General features: G+C 49.1%; 1 protein-coding gene across 1 annotated transcript in view; it reads right to left on the reverse strand.

Moving 5' to 3' along the window:
- CCDC60 (coiled-coil domain containing 60) overlaps positions 1–16,697 on the reverse strand; it is a 173,996-nt gene that overhangs the window by 130,321 nt on the left and 26,978 nt on the right. The gene's annotated exons all lie outside the window — the stretch shown is intronic.

Here is a 16,697-nt window from a genome sequence, read left to right on the forward strand (position 1 = left end):
AAGGTTCCTTTGGGGAGGTGATATCTAAACTGAGACCCAAATAATGATAAAAGTACATTTATTAAGGGAGTGTTCTAGTAGCAGGAGCAGCTTGTGCAAGTGTTTGCAGGTGGGAGGATGCTGGGCGTGTTTAAGACACTATAGCCTTGTCCCCTGAATTGAGACCGGCACTATTGTGGCACTGCGCGTAATAGTGAGACATCAGGAGTCCCCTCCCCATCTAGGAGAGGTGTTTGATGACCTGTTTATTTTATATATGAAAAGTAAGTGTAGTTACAGACTAAACAGAGGTGTTTCCCTATGGAGAGTCTACTCTTTCATGTGGCCACTTGCTAGACAGGGATCAGGGTGTTCTCCTTAGCGCAGAGGCGGGAAAAGCATCTTTGTCTTCTCATTTGCATTTTCCATTTAGTTTGCAAGTCCCCAACCCCTAACAGGAATGGGAGCAAAACCACTACCCCAAACAAATGGCAAGTTCGCTGTATGTGTGTGCATGCCCGTGGGGTATGTGTGTGCGTGTGTGACTTGTGGAAATGATGAAGGTGGGGGACCCCACCCCATGAGATGCGTTGGCCCTGGACCTCAGACCCACTCTTGTCTGCAATGCCCTTCCTTTTTCCATTCTATATATCTACTTCTTTTCCAAGTCTGCCTAGGACATTGCAGCTTTACAAGCACAAGTCGCATGTTTGGGAGGTGACCCCAGAAAGCACAGTGAGCAAGTGAGACAAGAAGAGGAAGGCGTGCTAATGGGAAAGCAGGTTACCACTGTGGGCAACTGGGGCTCATCTCGCTGGGACCACTGGGGGATAGGACAGAGCAGGGCTCAGCAAACTTGTCTGGAAAGGACCGCAGAGTAACTATTTTAGGTTTTGCAGGGTATGCAGTCTATTGCACAACTCTATCCCTTGAAGTATCAAAGTAGTCACAGGCAGTATGTACCGCATGTAAACAAATGGGTGTCACTGTTTTCCAATAAAACTGTATTTGTAATAGCAGGTGACGGGCTGGATTTGGCTAGAGAGATGTTGTTTGTCAACTCCTGGTACAGAACGTGCCCCAGAGTTGTCGTTTCTGAAGGCAATGCAACCAGGCACGTATCCACGGACATTTGTCTGCCATTAGCGGGGGGCTGCTCTGGAGCGTATCACCTTCCTGCCCCTTCTGGACTGCCCCAGACCCCAGGTGGAGAGCCACAGATGCTGCTCTAGGAAGTCATGGAGGTGCGTGAGCCTGGGAAGAGCCAAGGGGATACAGGGAGGGCTCTGATGCCCCTGCAACCCATCACCCGCCCCCACCCCCGAGCCATGTGAGGACTTCTGACAATGAGTAAAACAAGGCTCAGAGAGGTAAGATGATGGGCCTGAGGTCACACAGCTTGGAAGAGGTCATGGTCAAAACAGAGCTGGAAGGACTTCCCTGGTGGCACAGTGGTTAAGAATCCGCCTGCCAATGCAGGGGACACGGGTTTGAGCCCTGGTCCGGGAAGATCCCACATGCCGCAGAGCAACTAAGCCCATGCGCCACAACTACTGAGCCTGCACTCTAGAGCCCGCGAGCCACAACTACTGAGCCTGCGTGCCACAACTACTGAAGCCCGTATGCCTAGAGCCCGTGCTCCGCAACAAGAGAAGCCACCGCAATGAGAAGCCTGCACACTGCACCGAAGAGTAGCCCCCGCTCACTGCAACTAGAGAAAAGCCCGCGCACAGCAACGAAGACCCAATGCAGCCAAAAATAATAATAATAAATTAATTAATTAATTTTAATAAACCAGAGCTGGTCCATATACTATTTGTGAACCATGAGACTCTGAAAGGTGGACTTTTCATGTGGTGTTTCCAAATCGCATTTTAACATCTGTCAAGGCACTTTTGTTCTGAAGCACAGAGTTTGGAAAGCATGTCTTCATAACCTTTTCCTTGAAATGGAATTTCTTCCTTTGTTTGTGAACTGTTACAGAAACCCTTGAGAATCCAAGGAAGAACAGAGATAGATGATCTAAGTGTTCTTCCTTCTTAACAACCTTTTAAAATTGCTTGATTGTGTGTGTCCAGGATATACATATCGAACGGCTACAAACCAAGAAAAACACAGCAAACTATACAATAGAAAACAAATGATACAAAAAAGTGATCCTCAGAAAATACAAATGGATAATAAGTATACAGACGAATAATAAGTATACAGACGATCGTCAATTAGGAATCAGGTAAATGCAAGAAAACCACAATGAGATGCTCTCTTTGCCCATCACATTGGCAAAAGTTTAAACATCGTATTAAGAATAGATGAATACGTGGAGAAATGGTACTCAGGTACTACTGACAGGCTGCAAACTGGTACATGTTTTCTGGAGAGTACTGTGATTAATAAAATCCATTTTCTCTCCCTTCTTCTTTCAAGACCCAGAGGAGAAATCACGATGGTCCAGGCCAATCACGGTGGCTCCATTCCCCTCACGAGTGACTGGTGTATGTGTTAGCTTTACAGCCCAGTTCTGGCTCATGGGACCAGAGGAAGCTAAAGATATGCCTGCATGTGTCACCTAGGACATCTCCAGCCATCCTAAGACCACGGGGGAGGCATTCCCAACTCACTGAGGGTGGCAGAGCGTAAACGTGGAAAGAAAGCACCTAGGTCCATGATGATGGCATGGAGCCCTGAATTAACCATCTTTGGAACTTGACCTACGTTAGACTTCTTGTTAACATGGGAAAATAAAGCCCTTGTTGCTTAGCCACTTGAGTCTTCTTTTCTTTGAAGCCCAAAGTATCTTAATTGATATAAATTGTTTCTTCCCTATAGAAATAGTGGCTCACATGTCCAGATAGGCAACAGACCAGCATTTTATTGTAGCAACATGTGTAACAATGAGATGTTAGCAGTGTGCATCAGCAGGGACCTAGAAAAATAAACTATGGGTCGGTAACACTACTGAATTCCAGGCAGCCAATAAAAACAGTAAGGTTAGTTTTTATGCACTGGGTCCACCATGCAAAGATCTCCAAGATACATTCTTAAGTTTTAAAAAGTTCTGAAATAATACATATGGGAGAACTCCATTTTTGACAAACAAAATAATCCTCAAAATAAAATCTGTGTAAAGATTCATATATATACAATCATACCTACAAAGAAAGGGGATGGGGAAGCCACATCATATACATAAAAGGATTCGTCTCCAGAGGCTGGAGACAGACCGGAAGTGATACTCAAAGGAGATTTCTACTTTTTTATGGATTTTTGGCAACACTAGTGAATTTTATTTATGACCTTTGCCATTAAAAATAATGTGCAGATGGGCTTCCCTGGTGGCGCAGTGGTTGAGAATCTGCCTGCCAATGCAGGGGACACGGGTTCGAGCCCTGGTCTGGGAAGATCCCACATGCCGCAGAGCAACTGGGCCCGTGAGCCACAACTACTGAGCCTGCGCGTCTGGAGCCTGTGCTCCGCAACGAGAGGCCGTGACAGTGAGAGGCCCGCGCACCACGATAAAGAGTGGCCCCCGCTTGCCGCAACTAGAGAAAGCCCTCGCACAGAAATGAAGATCCAACACAGCCAAAAATAATAAATAAATAAATAAATAAATTTTAAAAAATAATAATAATGTGCAGAAAACATCCCACATGCTCATTATAGAAAAATGTAGCAAGTGGCAGAACATACAGATGTAAGTTTTGTTCAGATCGTGCAAGCCAGAGGTCTTTTTTCTTTTTTTAAACCATGATTTCAGGCTTCCTGGGAACAAAGAGAAATTTCTCCTCAGGCCCTCAAATGTTTTTCTTGTGTGTAGCACAATTACTTGGGCAGAGTTCAGTGTTTTTAATCAAAAGCTACTTGTCCAGTGGGCAATGTCACTTTTCCTAGCCTCTATAAACAAAGCTTTGTGGGAACTGGGTTTGGGAGGTGGAAGGGCTGCATCATTTGAACTGGAGTGTGTGTGTGTGTGTGTGTGTGTGTGTGTGTGTGTGTGTGTGTGTGTGTATGAGAGAGAGAGAGAGAGAAAGAGGAGGGGAGGGGGAGAGAAAGGGAAGGTGGATGGGGTGCTGTCTACGTGATTCTGGAGAATTCTCCATAGAAAGACCCACTCTGTGTCTCCCTGCACCAACTCTTCTCCCCCAACTACTCAGCACCGTATGAATTCGCCTTTTCAGAGGGGAGAGGCTTCCTGTGATGCTCAGATGGTCATGAGAGTTGCAGGCACCGGCTGTGTCATAATTGCCTTCCCTTGTCTCCTACGTTTGCTTGGCTCTGATTTCTGGGGTGGGTAGCATTTGTCTCAAGGTCCCTGTCAGGCCGCCATGAAGTCACTGTTTTCTCTGACTGTGTCACTTCTGCAAAATCCTGGAGGGAGAATCCTGCAGGGTCTCCAGGGCTGGAATGCTGCCACTTGGACATTGTGCCCAACAGCCCTCGAATGGCTGTCCTGCAGGATTCGTGCCTTCACTGCCACTGCACGAAGTCTCCCCAGACTAACTGGCTCTGTTGCCCCCGTGACTGCCCCATGCTTTTTCAGAACGGAATTATCCTGGCGAAGGAGCACCCACTGGAGCTAATTCAGGAGATGAGGTCCGGCAAGCAGGTGTAAAAAAAAAAAGAATGGCGGAGGAAATATTTGACTTTCTGGAAATCAAAATAGATGCTTCTCTAAGTGTATCACTTATACTCCCCGCCCTGCCCCCGCTCCCCCTTGGCGAGAGAGAAAAGCAAAACTTTTCAGACAGGGTCTAATCATCGTCTGAAATAAACGGTTGAGAACGGGGGAGATTTAGGGTCTGCTGAACATGGAAGATTGAGGTGGGAGGGATAGTCCTGGTGACCAATTTCCAACAGCTGCGCTGTAACTGAATAAAGAAGACACCAGTGAGCCTTTGACAAAGCAACAAGAAACCAAGAAGCTGTCCCAGCTTTGGGGATCAGAATTCATTCATTCAATAGATACTGGTGGTTGCTCTGTGCCGGGCACTCTCGGTGCTGGGGACCTAGTAATGAACAAAGCAAAGTTCCCATATCCTAATGGGGCTCCCAGTAGGAAAGAAATGGTGCACTCAGATTGGGAATTTGAGGAACGCTGAATGAAAGGACTATTTACAGAGGCATGGGCAGGAGGCAAAGAAACCTTCAGGGATAGCACAGCACCCTGGGGCCACAACAGCAGGGAGCCTCTCCCACTCTTAGGCCTGAGAAGAGGCAAAGCAAGGGAGCGGTGGTCAGAACCCAAAGAGGGTGGCTCTCCAGACCTGGGACAGGAGCCTCGGTCCTTGGTAGAGACTCACGACCCACCACGTCGACAGGACAGAAAGGAGATGGAGAACAAATCCTCTGACCCGTCCCTCCTCCTGCCCTTTGATCTCCTAGTGGTGCCTCCTATTGGCTGAATCCAACCAGATGCCCGAAAAGCAAGGTTGCTCACTGATGCAGGCCATGAACCTCCCTCCCCGGGCAGGCACAGAGCAGGGAGGAGGAGGGTGGCCAGCGAACCTGGAGAGGCAAGTGGAATGTTTCCAGCACAGTCCCTGCTCTCGTGGAGCTTATTATATTCTACTCGGGGGAGACGGACAATAAATAAGCCAATAGATCTCAAATATAATGTTGCCAGGACCTTCATTCAGCCAAGCAGCAGGCACCTTTGTGCAAATTAGAAAAAAACCACCCTCTCTCTGAATAGATGCAGCCCCTCGCCAGGGGATGTGGTGAGCGAATGCAGCACCGTCTGGGTATCAGCCCCCAGTTGCCTTTTGGGTCAAGGGGCTCGTGTGGGACTCAACGCACAAAACACGATACTCCCAAATGTCAAGTAGTCACGGTGTCATAAATTAAAAAATCAGAGGGGAGTGACAGAGAATGCGAGGCAAGGGGAGACAGTGGGGATTCTGTCCACGTTTGATTTCTCATTGTCCCAAGGTCCCTCTGCCTTCCTGTTGGCTCTGCTGCCACCGAGGGCCGCCGCCATGACCTAGGACAAGCAGCTTCTCTAGAGCTTTAGGCTTGTGTCATGCCGGTGACATGGTGACACGATACAAACATGGTTGATGAGGGGCCCCCAGGAGGTCTGAACGGGCTGCTCGCCCAGAGCCAGCCCCCCTGCAGCCCCCCACCCTAAACCTCACAAGCAGGCAGAAGCCAGGGCGAGTCCCGGGCTGAAGTTAGTCACTGGTGGGGGCCGCCTGGAGCTGGCAGGGGATGGCAGGGCTTCCGGCTCCCTGAACTGTAATAAGCAATTTGTCTTTCAACCTTGATCTGCTGTCAGCAGGGCTGACACCGACTCCGAGTATTAATTTCTTCTCAAACTGTCTTACGTTGCAGCCAAGAGAGGGGCGAGAAATGAAGTGGGATTTGCCGGATGCAGAAACCCACTGCCCAGCTGCTTTTATTCGTGGTAAAGCACTGATGGGAGATGAGGCCCGAGCTGTGGTCCTTTTCTTGAGAATCAGACGCCGGACCCCCAGTGAAGCACCTTTCATTCTGTAGCTGTGCGTTTGACTCCTCTCTCCCATTTCTCTCCCTCATCTTTGTTCTGTCTCTTTAAAGTGGCCAGAGATATAACAGAGAAACCCACGGAAACTCCACATCTTCTCATCTGCCCATAATGCACCCACCCATATCATGAACATGCCGTTTTGATGGCTCTTGTCTTTTTCAGATTGTGTTTTATTAGGGGAATCTGTGATTGGCAGAAACAGAAACAAATTCATCCAACTCCAGTGGGGGGAAAAATGGAATCCAACGAGCAAGAAAGCTCAGCTCCTTGCTCTGTCTCCTGGACTCTTCAAAAGGCATGGGCCCTCATATGTGCTATTTTTCTACACGTCTGCTTCTTCATTCGTCCTCTCTGCACCCCGGCTCCTTCTGCTTCCTTTTACAGAGCCAGTAATAGCTGTGCCAACATGGCGCTTCCAGCCCCAAAGTTTCTCATTTCCTTACTCTGTGGTCGCCTGGATCAGTATCCAAAGTCCAAATTCCCACCAAATCTGATTGGTGCGGCTTGTATCAGATGTCTTCCTCCGGTCCAATCATCTGTGGCTTGGAGGGTGGGGCTATATGGTATGTGGAAACAGGAATGTGGCTGGAGCCAGAATGACTTCTCTAGAACTTCCAGAAAGAGATGCTGTGCTGGCGAAAGCAGATCTGGATTTAAACACCTATTCATGCAACCGCTTCCAGATCTGTGGCCTTCGGTAAGTTATGTAATTTCTCTAGGCCTCAGTGTCTTCATCTGGCAAACAGGGGTGGTAAGATATCCCTCACAGTGTTTTCGGGTGGGCTGAATGAGTCAAGGGATGTCTGAACGTGGGTTCCCGTACCTGGCACATGGGAGATGCCTGGCAATTGTTACTCAGTGGAACACACCGTATCCTCTGGGCACACCTCCAGCTGCAGCTGCCGCGGTGGGGACAGGTCCCGTGCGCAGCGGCAGTGTCCCACCTCCAGCACCTGCCTGTCCTCTTTTCTGCTTCGTGTCTTGCTTCGGAGTCCCAGGAGTCTGCTGAGCCCACACGCAGGTGCAGCCCACAAGTCTGGGGGAGTTAACACCTCCGGGGCAACCCCCTACCGATGGAGGATGAGGCAAGTGGACGAAGGCTCCAGCCTCCCGCTCTGCACGGCTTTCCCAGGGGGCCTGCCTTTCCCAGAGGGTTCCTCGAAGTGGGCTCCTGTTTGGTTTGTCATCCTTCTCTCACTTCCTGCTTCCTGGGATCACCTTCCAAATACTCCCCCTGCCCTCAAGTCCTCGTCTCAGGCTCTGCTTTTGCAGAAACCGCAATTAAAGCACGTAGTACGTTTGTTAGTTGGTTCGTGGACCAAGGAGCTGCGTCTAGTGCTGCCCGCCCCTCAGCCACGCCTGCACGAGCTCAGCTGCGACCACGCGGCTAACAGGCCGGCCCAAAGCAGTTCCTCCATGCGTAAGACTCCTCAACTCTCGGAGGAACGGCTGATGGGAAAGGAGAGACAGTTTCCAAGGGGCTGGGACGTTTTGAGCTGCCTCATGGCCCAAGGCAGAAGGAAAGCTTCCTCTTGGCGCTGGAGGGTGAGTGGGGAGCCAGTCACAGCTCAGTGGCCCAGTATTTCCAGAGAAGCGCCAATGTGACCACACCACTGCGGTTCAGAATGCTTCCAAGCGCTCCCCTCGCTGTCAGGATCAAGGCCAAAATTCTTTGTAGCAGAGGCCTCACGGCTAGCCTGAGTGCATCTCTCCATCCTCAGCTCCCACTTCTCCCCTCATCCTCTCTGCTCACCCATTCACTCATTCATACCGCACTGAACACCTACTATGGGCCAGCCCCGCAGTATGGGCCGTCCTGGACCTCTTGGAGTCCCTCCTCCTTTCTCAGGCCTCAGGGCCTTCACAGAGTCTATTCCCCCTGCCAGGAACACTTTTCCCTCCTTCCCCTCATCGGTGAGGTGCTCCCACAGCACTCTGCACCCTCTGTCACACCCCTCACAGTGGTGAGCCCTTGACAGGAGGCACGCAGAGGGCAGAGATGGTGCCGTCTGGCTTCCCTTGGACCCGCAGTGGCCAGTGTGCTGCCTGGCACGCGGTACAGCAGCGGGCAACGTCTGCTCAACGGGTGAATGTTGAAAAAAGGGCTGAAGATACATCTCTGCCTCGTGGTGAAACACTCCAGACTGCTACTGAGCTCATTCACAGATTTTTTAAATTTTATTTTAATGACTGAATATTGGCAAGAGAAAAACAACTATGGCTAAAGTACATGAAAACTGTATGTCTGCTGAGGAGGAAGAGGGGTGTGAATTTGCCTAGATAAGGGTCACGCAGGGTCTCTCCCTCTGTGTCTGTCTCTCTCTCATACACACACACGCTCTCGATCACTAATGATAAGGATGGAAGATCACGAGAAGGTGCCAGCTGCCCGCAGGCAGCCAGCCTGCTCTTTGTTCACTGGCTGCACATTCTTCCGACCTTAGCAAACTAGACCTCTTCTCAGAGGCTCTCTGGTTATAGCGTGGACATCCCCCCTTGTCACCTGCTTCAACCTCCCATTGCAGGTCTGAGGGTTTGAGATGAGAAATCCTTGTCATGGGCTAAGAGCGCCAACTTTGGGGACTCACAGAGCTGCTCAGGAGTCTGGGCTCTGTTGCTCACTGGCTGGGTGACCTTGAGAGAGTGACCTGACGTCTCTGAGCTGCAGCCAGCTGTGTGCAGAATGGGGTAGGGCTGTTGTGAGGTGCGGTTGGGAGGATGCACGTGGAGCTCTCGGTTTGGTGCCTGGTACCTAGCCAGACTGCAACAGGCAGAGGCTCGTATCAGCTACCACCGAGTCTGAATGTCAGGACATCACACGGAGAAGCTGGCTTCCAAAGGAGCTACAGAATGTAACTCCAGAGATCATAACGCATAGAAACAAATTCTCCTGCTGCTTGTGCTGGGTACCCACAACCTCAATTCTTCCTGTATAAGCGGAATAGCTTCAACAGGAGAAATGTTGACACACCAAGAGCAGAATTAGACCTTCAGGAACATTACAGCTAAGTGCACCACAGAGGCTCAAAAGTCCATGATAATTAATAGGAATCTTGAGCCAAAGACAGGGCAAGTGTAGAAACAGGAAACCGTGAGGACTGGGTGGGGGAGGGGGAGGGCGGGTTTGGTCCAATAGGAAAGCAGCGTAGAAAATACACTTAATTTTTAACTGGTGCTGGTGGGGAGGAAAACAAAACAAGCCTTTTTTATTTGAATGGGGCATCGCACTGATTACAGTAACAAAGGAGATGCATTGTGAAGTGGTGACCTCCCTGCGACGGGCTGTATTCAAGTGAAGTCTGCCTGACATAGGGTACATCTGTGTTCCTCACACTTCGGTCATTTGCAAACCACCTTCAGGATATCTGCCATCTCTCTGCACCACCTGTATTATTAATTACTGAATAGTTGTCTTTAAATGGGCTCATTTAAAAACACGGTAAAGAGGAAACTTGATACCAGCACTATAGGTGGAAAGCCATTACTGCCTGTCACAAATAGAAGGTAACCATAAAAGTAAATACAGTGAAACAAAACAGTGTTATGCAATCCGAGCTTGCACTGTTGCCTGCGCAAGGCTCTGAGTTTGGGGGCCCTGCCCTCTCCTGGTTGAAAGGGAGAGTTACAAGGGTGAGACAAGTGTTAAAGACAACTAGCACTAAACTGAGGCTTTCTCCTTTGCATAATACAAAAGGACAGAGGAGAACTGAAAAAAGATGACCTTTCCCACTATGTCATCTCATGTTACAGTCTGTGTAACACCGAAAACTCATCTCACTGTCTGCTAGTGGTGTCTGTCTTCCCCTCAGGGAAACCTCCAGGAGAAGAATTCCAGCACCAAATCTGAGACTGGGTAAGAGGAGATCTAAAACCCATATCCACTCTGAGATTTTATGACCTCATCATATCATTATACTTTTTTGATATGAATTTCTCACCCAGTAATGCTGATAAATGTTTAACAACCTGCTCTCCAGGGAGACAAAACAAAACAAAACCCTGATCTGTAGCATTTGCCAGTTCCCATGGTGTAAATACTCCCACCAGGGCTGCCTTCAAACCGCCTTCATGATGTCACCGAACGCAGATTTGGGAAGAGATGAACGCACTAGGCTCTGGGAGCCAGGATGAGCTGGAGCCGGCACACGTCTGTTCCCGCCCGCTGTGGTTGTCCTCTTAAGGACATGAAATAAACGGCATCCGAGATATTCAGTTCCAGTAGAGGGACACCTCAGAGATACGGCAGGTTCAGTTCCAGACCACTGCAATAAAGCCAATATCGCAAAAAAGCAAGTCACATGAATTTTTTTTCCCAGTGCATGTAAGTCATGTTGACACTATACTGTAGTCTAAGTGTGCAACAGCATTGGTATGTAAAACCAATGTACAGGGTTTTCCTGGTGGCACAGTGGTTGAGGGTCTGCCTGCTAATGCAGGGGACACGGGTTCAAGCCCTGGTCTGGGAAGATCCCACATGCCGCGGAGCAACTAGGCCCGTGAGCCACAACTGCTGAGCCTGCGCGTCTGGAGCCTGTGCTCCGCAACAAGAGAGGCCCGCGCACCGCGATGAAGAGTGGCCCCCGCTCGCTGCAACTGGAGAAAGCCCTTGCACAGAAACGAAGACCCAACACAGCCAAAAATAAATAAATTAATTAATATAAAGGCAGTAACAATAAAAAAAAACAACCCAATGTACATATCTTAATTAAAAATTACTCTACAGCTAAAAAAATGCTAACCATCATCTAAATCTTCAGTGAGTTGCAATCTTTTTGCAATAGTAACACCAAAGATCACTGATCACAGAACACCATAACAAATATAATAAGGAAAAAGTTTGAAATATTGCCAGAATTACCAAAATGTGACACAGAGACACAAAGTGAGCAAATACTGTTGGAAAACGGTGCCAATAGACTTGCTTGAGGCAGGGTTGCCAGAAACCTTCAACGTGTAAAAAATGCAATGCCTGTGAAGTGCAGTAAAGCAAAGTGCAATAAAACAGGTGTGCCTGTCCTTGGAAACCTGAGTGCCTCTGAGACGCGTGGCCATCTCCTAGAGCCTGTGTGTGTGAGCGGTGGACTAGAGTCCCTGAAGTCCGACTCCACAATTGGATTCCATTTATGCCCATTTGCGAGGTACCTTCCTGCCTGCATCCCCAGACATTGCACTAACCACCAGAGTTGGGCGTGACTTTCAAGTTGTCCACTTTATGCACATCTGTATTTAATTCACATCTGCATTTCACCTGCTGTATATTCACCTGCTGTATGTAGCTTTGCTTCATATCCAAGCAAGGTGTTCAGACTCCTGCCTGCTTAACTTTTAAGTCACGGCACGAGGATTACGACCCCCTCCAGTAGCTTCCCTGGGTCAGTTCACACCTGTCATCACCTTTCAAGGTCTAGCATCTCCCACACGTCAATTACCATCTGCATCTATATGCAGGTGAATTACTGTGCACTGCTATGGCGATTAATTCTTCATCTGATCTGTTTGCACATTTCACCATGAATACTTTCAAGGAAGAACTGGGTGTAAATAACATTTCACTGAGGGCTCCCTATGCACCAGGCATTGTATGATTATTAGAGTATCTATTTCACAGAATCGCGGTGGGGATTAAATAAGATGTTAACCTCTGCCATGCTATGCCATGCTTTCTCTTTTTTCCTGTGTGCCCACAAAGCCCAGAACAGTGCTGTGGGTCCTGGGGGTCCCCAGCCGACACTCAGCAACAGCAGTGGGACTGCCAACAGCTCCAGATGCTAGCCCTGGCTCTTCTTCAGTTCAGCCCCGCCCTCCCAACACTTGCTGTGTACTCAGGCCTCCAAAGCATTGGAGTGTCCTCCACCTGGAAAATGATGTCCTATACATCATCACTTAAGCTTAATTGTGAGTGGCTTGGAAGACACCCCACATGGGGCGATTTTACACAGGGCTATTATGTTGGCATATGCGTTTCATGATCTGTGGCCATCACAGCAACAGCTATTTTTAGCTTCCTAGCAAAGGTTTGGCAGGAGCTCCTGTTATGTTTTTTTGTTTTTTCTTCCTCTTCCCCACTTCAATGCCGGAATTGGCCACTGTCTGGTATGACCTGGCCAGGCTGAGCTGGGGGTTTCCAGAATGAATAGAGAACTGAACAAAAATGGTCATCTTGTGACCATGCGCTCTGGTCCCAGATCCACCAGAAGGTGCTGGCTCTGAGCTGAGCATCAGCTGGTACCGACATCTCGGATTAGTGGTTGACCATCACATACAGAGGGAGGATTCCGTCAGCGGGCCTGGCTCTCCACACGCGTCCAGCAGGTCCACAGCCTGCTGTCGTGACAAGCCTGTGTCAAGCTTGGCCTGTGCATAGGGCCTTGCCTGTGATGTTTTCTAGGCGTGTGCCTTGAGGAGTTCGGCCAAAGAAATCAATTTCAGCAGCGCACTTGCCACTTGTTGGAGGGAGGTCAAATTTCAGCCGTGTCCTGGGAGGTAGGTGTCATATTTGTCAAGAGCACAGATAGACCTAGGTTCAAATCCCATCTCTGACACTCATTAGCCCTATTGCCAGTTACTTAATCTTTCTGAGCCTCAGTCTGTGTGTCTGTAAAATGGGACCAATAGCACCACTCCCTCACAGGGCTGTTGTAAAGGTTATTTGAGGTTATTTGGCACAGAGCCTGGCATGCAGTAAGCACTCCTTTATGCTCCTTGGCAAAGCGTTTCAGAGCCTGGTTAACAGAGTAGTGACATCTGGTGGAGGAGAAAATGTGTGGAGGTAAAATGGAAAGACTTTGGAACCAAATTGTCCCGGGTTTGATTCCAAATTTCCCCAGTGCTGGTTGTGCATAAAAGGGCGGCGGGGGGGGGGGGCGCTATGGAAAGAATCACACTAAATAGTTAACAACACCTACTTCTGGGGTAGGAACTGCTTTGGGATGATGGTCAAAGATGACATCAACCTTATTTATAATATAACCGTTTAACAAGGTTAATGTAGTCACTGAGAATAATGGGAAACAGAACTGGTTATTTGACTTTCTCAGATTTTCGTGGGCCACAGAGACAAAGCTTTATGATAACTGGGAAATACTTCTTAGTCTACTTCTCCATCTCTTGTGACTTGGGTTGGAATATAGAGGGTACAATCTCCATCCACGTAGTCTGGTGGCAGCAGGGCAAACTGCTTAAAGGAATGGAAGGGAGGACTGAAGCTGGACCAGACGAAGCCAGCATCCTGAAATGACTCTGGCCTCATACTTAGGTCAAGCCCCTGAGTGATTTAAGAGCACAGCAATGGAGCTGCAGACACTCACTGTCTGGACAGCCCCAGCGGTGACAGCGCACCGGGAGGGTCCTGGGCTGGCCATTTCCGCCCAACGTGGCACTCCTCCGATAGGCAATCTGCACGGAAGCTCTCCGCTGGGCTGGCCGAGATGCTCAGAGCTGCACTGCAGCCTGATGCCTTTCCTCCTCGATCCGCCTTCCTCCCCTCTCTCCCTAGTGTCAGACCTCATCACAGCCTGAGGGCTCACCCTGCTCAATCCTGCTCCCTCGCCTTCCGAACCATCACAGGCATCACCTGAAACAATTCCCTTGCCCTTGTAACTCTGTCTTGGTACCTGCTTCCCAAAGGACCCAGATGGACACGACTACCTATCTTCTTCCCGCCAGAGTGAGCCAGTTTCTTCACTCTGGTTAACTGGATCCCTGCAGGTGCGTGCGGAAAGGCAGGAAAGGAGAAAGCAAGGTGGTCGAGGAATAGCCTCTGTCCCGTAAGGCAGTTAGGAAAACCCCATCCTTCAGCTTGGAGACGGGTCCCTCCACTAAGCTTCCCTGGGGCAGCAGCAAGTGGGTTTCTCTGAAGGCGGCCATGCTTTCTTGGTTGCTGATGAAATGCAGAGAGGAAACGTGTCCAACACATGCATCCGGGCAGGGGGGTGCAGGCCCTCTTCCAGCACAGTCCCATTTCTTGGTATAATGTGACCTTTCCATCTGATTACCACTCTGCTCTTTTCGCCAAAGGAAAGCCAGGAGAAGACGTATTTTTAGGAGACAACAGGCACGTTAATTAGGCAGCTCTACATTTGTCAGAAGTTTACATTAAGAGCTCCGAGGGTGGGGTTGGCCATGGCAGGAAGGAGCCGTGGACTTGATTCATCTTGAAAACTGGCTCGGGGGCTTCTGGGCGCCCACACACACACACACTGCATTTTACGTGCAGCAGGAGTGCATGAAATTTTAATGACACCCGAGCCGCTTCCCTCTGCTCCACTGCTGTCCATTTTGCTGAAAATGGTCTTTGTCGTGTGCAGGGACCACTCAGCTCAAGGAAGGACATTGCTTCCCGACTCCCTGAGCCCACGCCCCATTATTTTGACCGGTCTGATCCAACTCAGTCCCCAGTGGGCTCCCCCTAGAGAGGTAACGTGGGGCCCCATGGATACATTTCATTTGCACCAGCACGTTCTGTGATGGTTCAGTAGTGGAGGTGGAGGGACGTGGCCCAGGAAAGGCAGCCAAAGGGTTGTTTCAGGGGAAACTATCAGAAGTCAGGTGGGGACAAAAAAGTAGTGAGAGTGACTGTGTGTGGGCTGTGTTCGTCTCCTTCCCAACTCTGCACTCCATGACGTCACATTGGTAGCTTGAAACTGGCCACAATGGAAGGAGTATTTACACCCCAGAAACTGGCAAACACTACAAACTAGACGTTTTTGTTTGTTTTGTTTTGTTTTTCCCAGAGAGCTGGTTGTAAAACATTTACCAGCACATCCTGGCGGGCAAAAACTTCTGTCTGGATAGACCCACTCCTAAGAGGCATTGTCCCTAAACTCCAAATCCCTTCATGGCATCTCTCATCACACCGTTTCCTTTGTAATTGTAATGATCTATGTATTTATTATCTCTACAGTGTTTCCTTTCCTAGTTCTACCACTTACTATCTCCAAAGTTGGGGCAGTTGGTTAACCTCTCTGTGCCTCAGTTTTCTCATCAATAAAATGGGTATAAGAATAGCACCAAACCTTATAGGGCAGTTTCTTCATGGCTGTCATGGAGAATTGGCGTAATACATTATATTTAATATTTTAATACATCTAGTCTTGATCATAATCCAGTGACATAGGCATTATTATCCACACGAAGGGGCCCCTAGGATTCTAAGTCTCAGAGTTGGTAAGTGGCAGAGGCGAGATAGGAACACACGGCTTTTGGAATTCCAGAGCCTGGGTGTCCAACCACCACCTTAAACTCCCCGTGAAGCTTCTGTCTTCTGCCTCTGGCAAGTCGGCTTCCCACCACTCAGCCTTGGGCAAGCCCTGGTGTTCTGCTGGGAGCAGGAAAAAAGGATGAATTTTCCTCATTTCCTTCAAAGAAAACTTTCTTGTCTCAAAGAGCGAGAGAGGAATTGGTTGAAGTTCATTTGGAATTCTGAGTTCATTATCCACATACTTAAAGCCTATCTAGATGACAAATGTAATGTGAAAAATGGAGATAATCACCCACATGCTTGGTCTCTGCAGTGTCAGAACTGCTGTATTTTAGAAACATCTGGATGGCTGGAAAAGGAGCCAAGCCGAGTTTGTCTTAATGAGAACGTGTGGGAATGAAGGGGACCCCCCCCTCCATTTTGCAGATGAGGGAACCGAGACCCCCAGACGGGAAGTACCTTGCCTAAGGTTTTGTGGACTTTTGGTGGCAGAGCTGGGGTATAAACTCTCAGCGGTGTGGTTTCAAGCCCAACACACTGACTTTGGCAGAAACTGCTCAACATGGGCCAGGCGCGGAGTTCCGCATGAATAGGCATGTCGTAAGTGACCTGGGAGCAAGCTCCTCATGAAAATGCCTTACTCTGATAAGCAGGGCTGCTCTGATGAAAACCTCCATCTGCAGATGAGGAAACTGAGGCTCAGAGAAGTTAAGCAACTTGCTTAGGGTCACACAGCTGCTGGTGGGGTTGAACAGGATTGGAACCCATTAGGTCAACTGGCCACAATCACCTCCTCTTCGGCACCATAATGACGCAACTGTTTATGAGTGTGTGCTACGTGCCAGGCATATCATGACTAGAAAGGAACTGGAGAAGTATTCAGAGCTCCCCATTTAACACTGGGGAGTTAAAGCTGCTCCGGGGTTGGGTCAAGGTCAGCCATCTCGCTTGCATTTCAGTACTTTGTAAAGACACCACCACCTGCTCTGCAGCTTAAACCTGACATTTCCCCCC

This window comes from Balaenoptera ricei, chromosome 14 (genome assembly GCF_028023285.1).
Source record: "Balaenoptera ricei isolate mBalRic1 chromosome 14, mBalRic1.hap2, whole genome shotgun sequence".
NCBI classification, from domain to species: domain Eukaryota; kingdom Metazoa; phylum Chordata; class Mammalia; order Artiodactyla; family Balaenopteridae; genus Balaenoptera; species Balaenoptera ricei.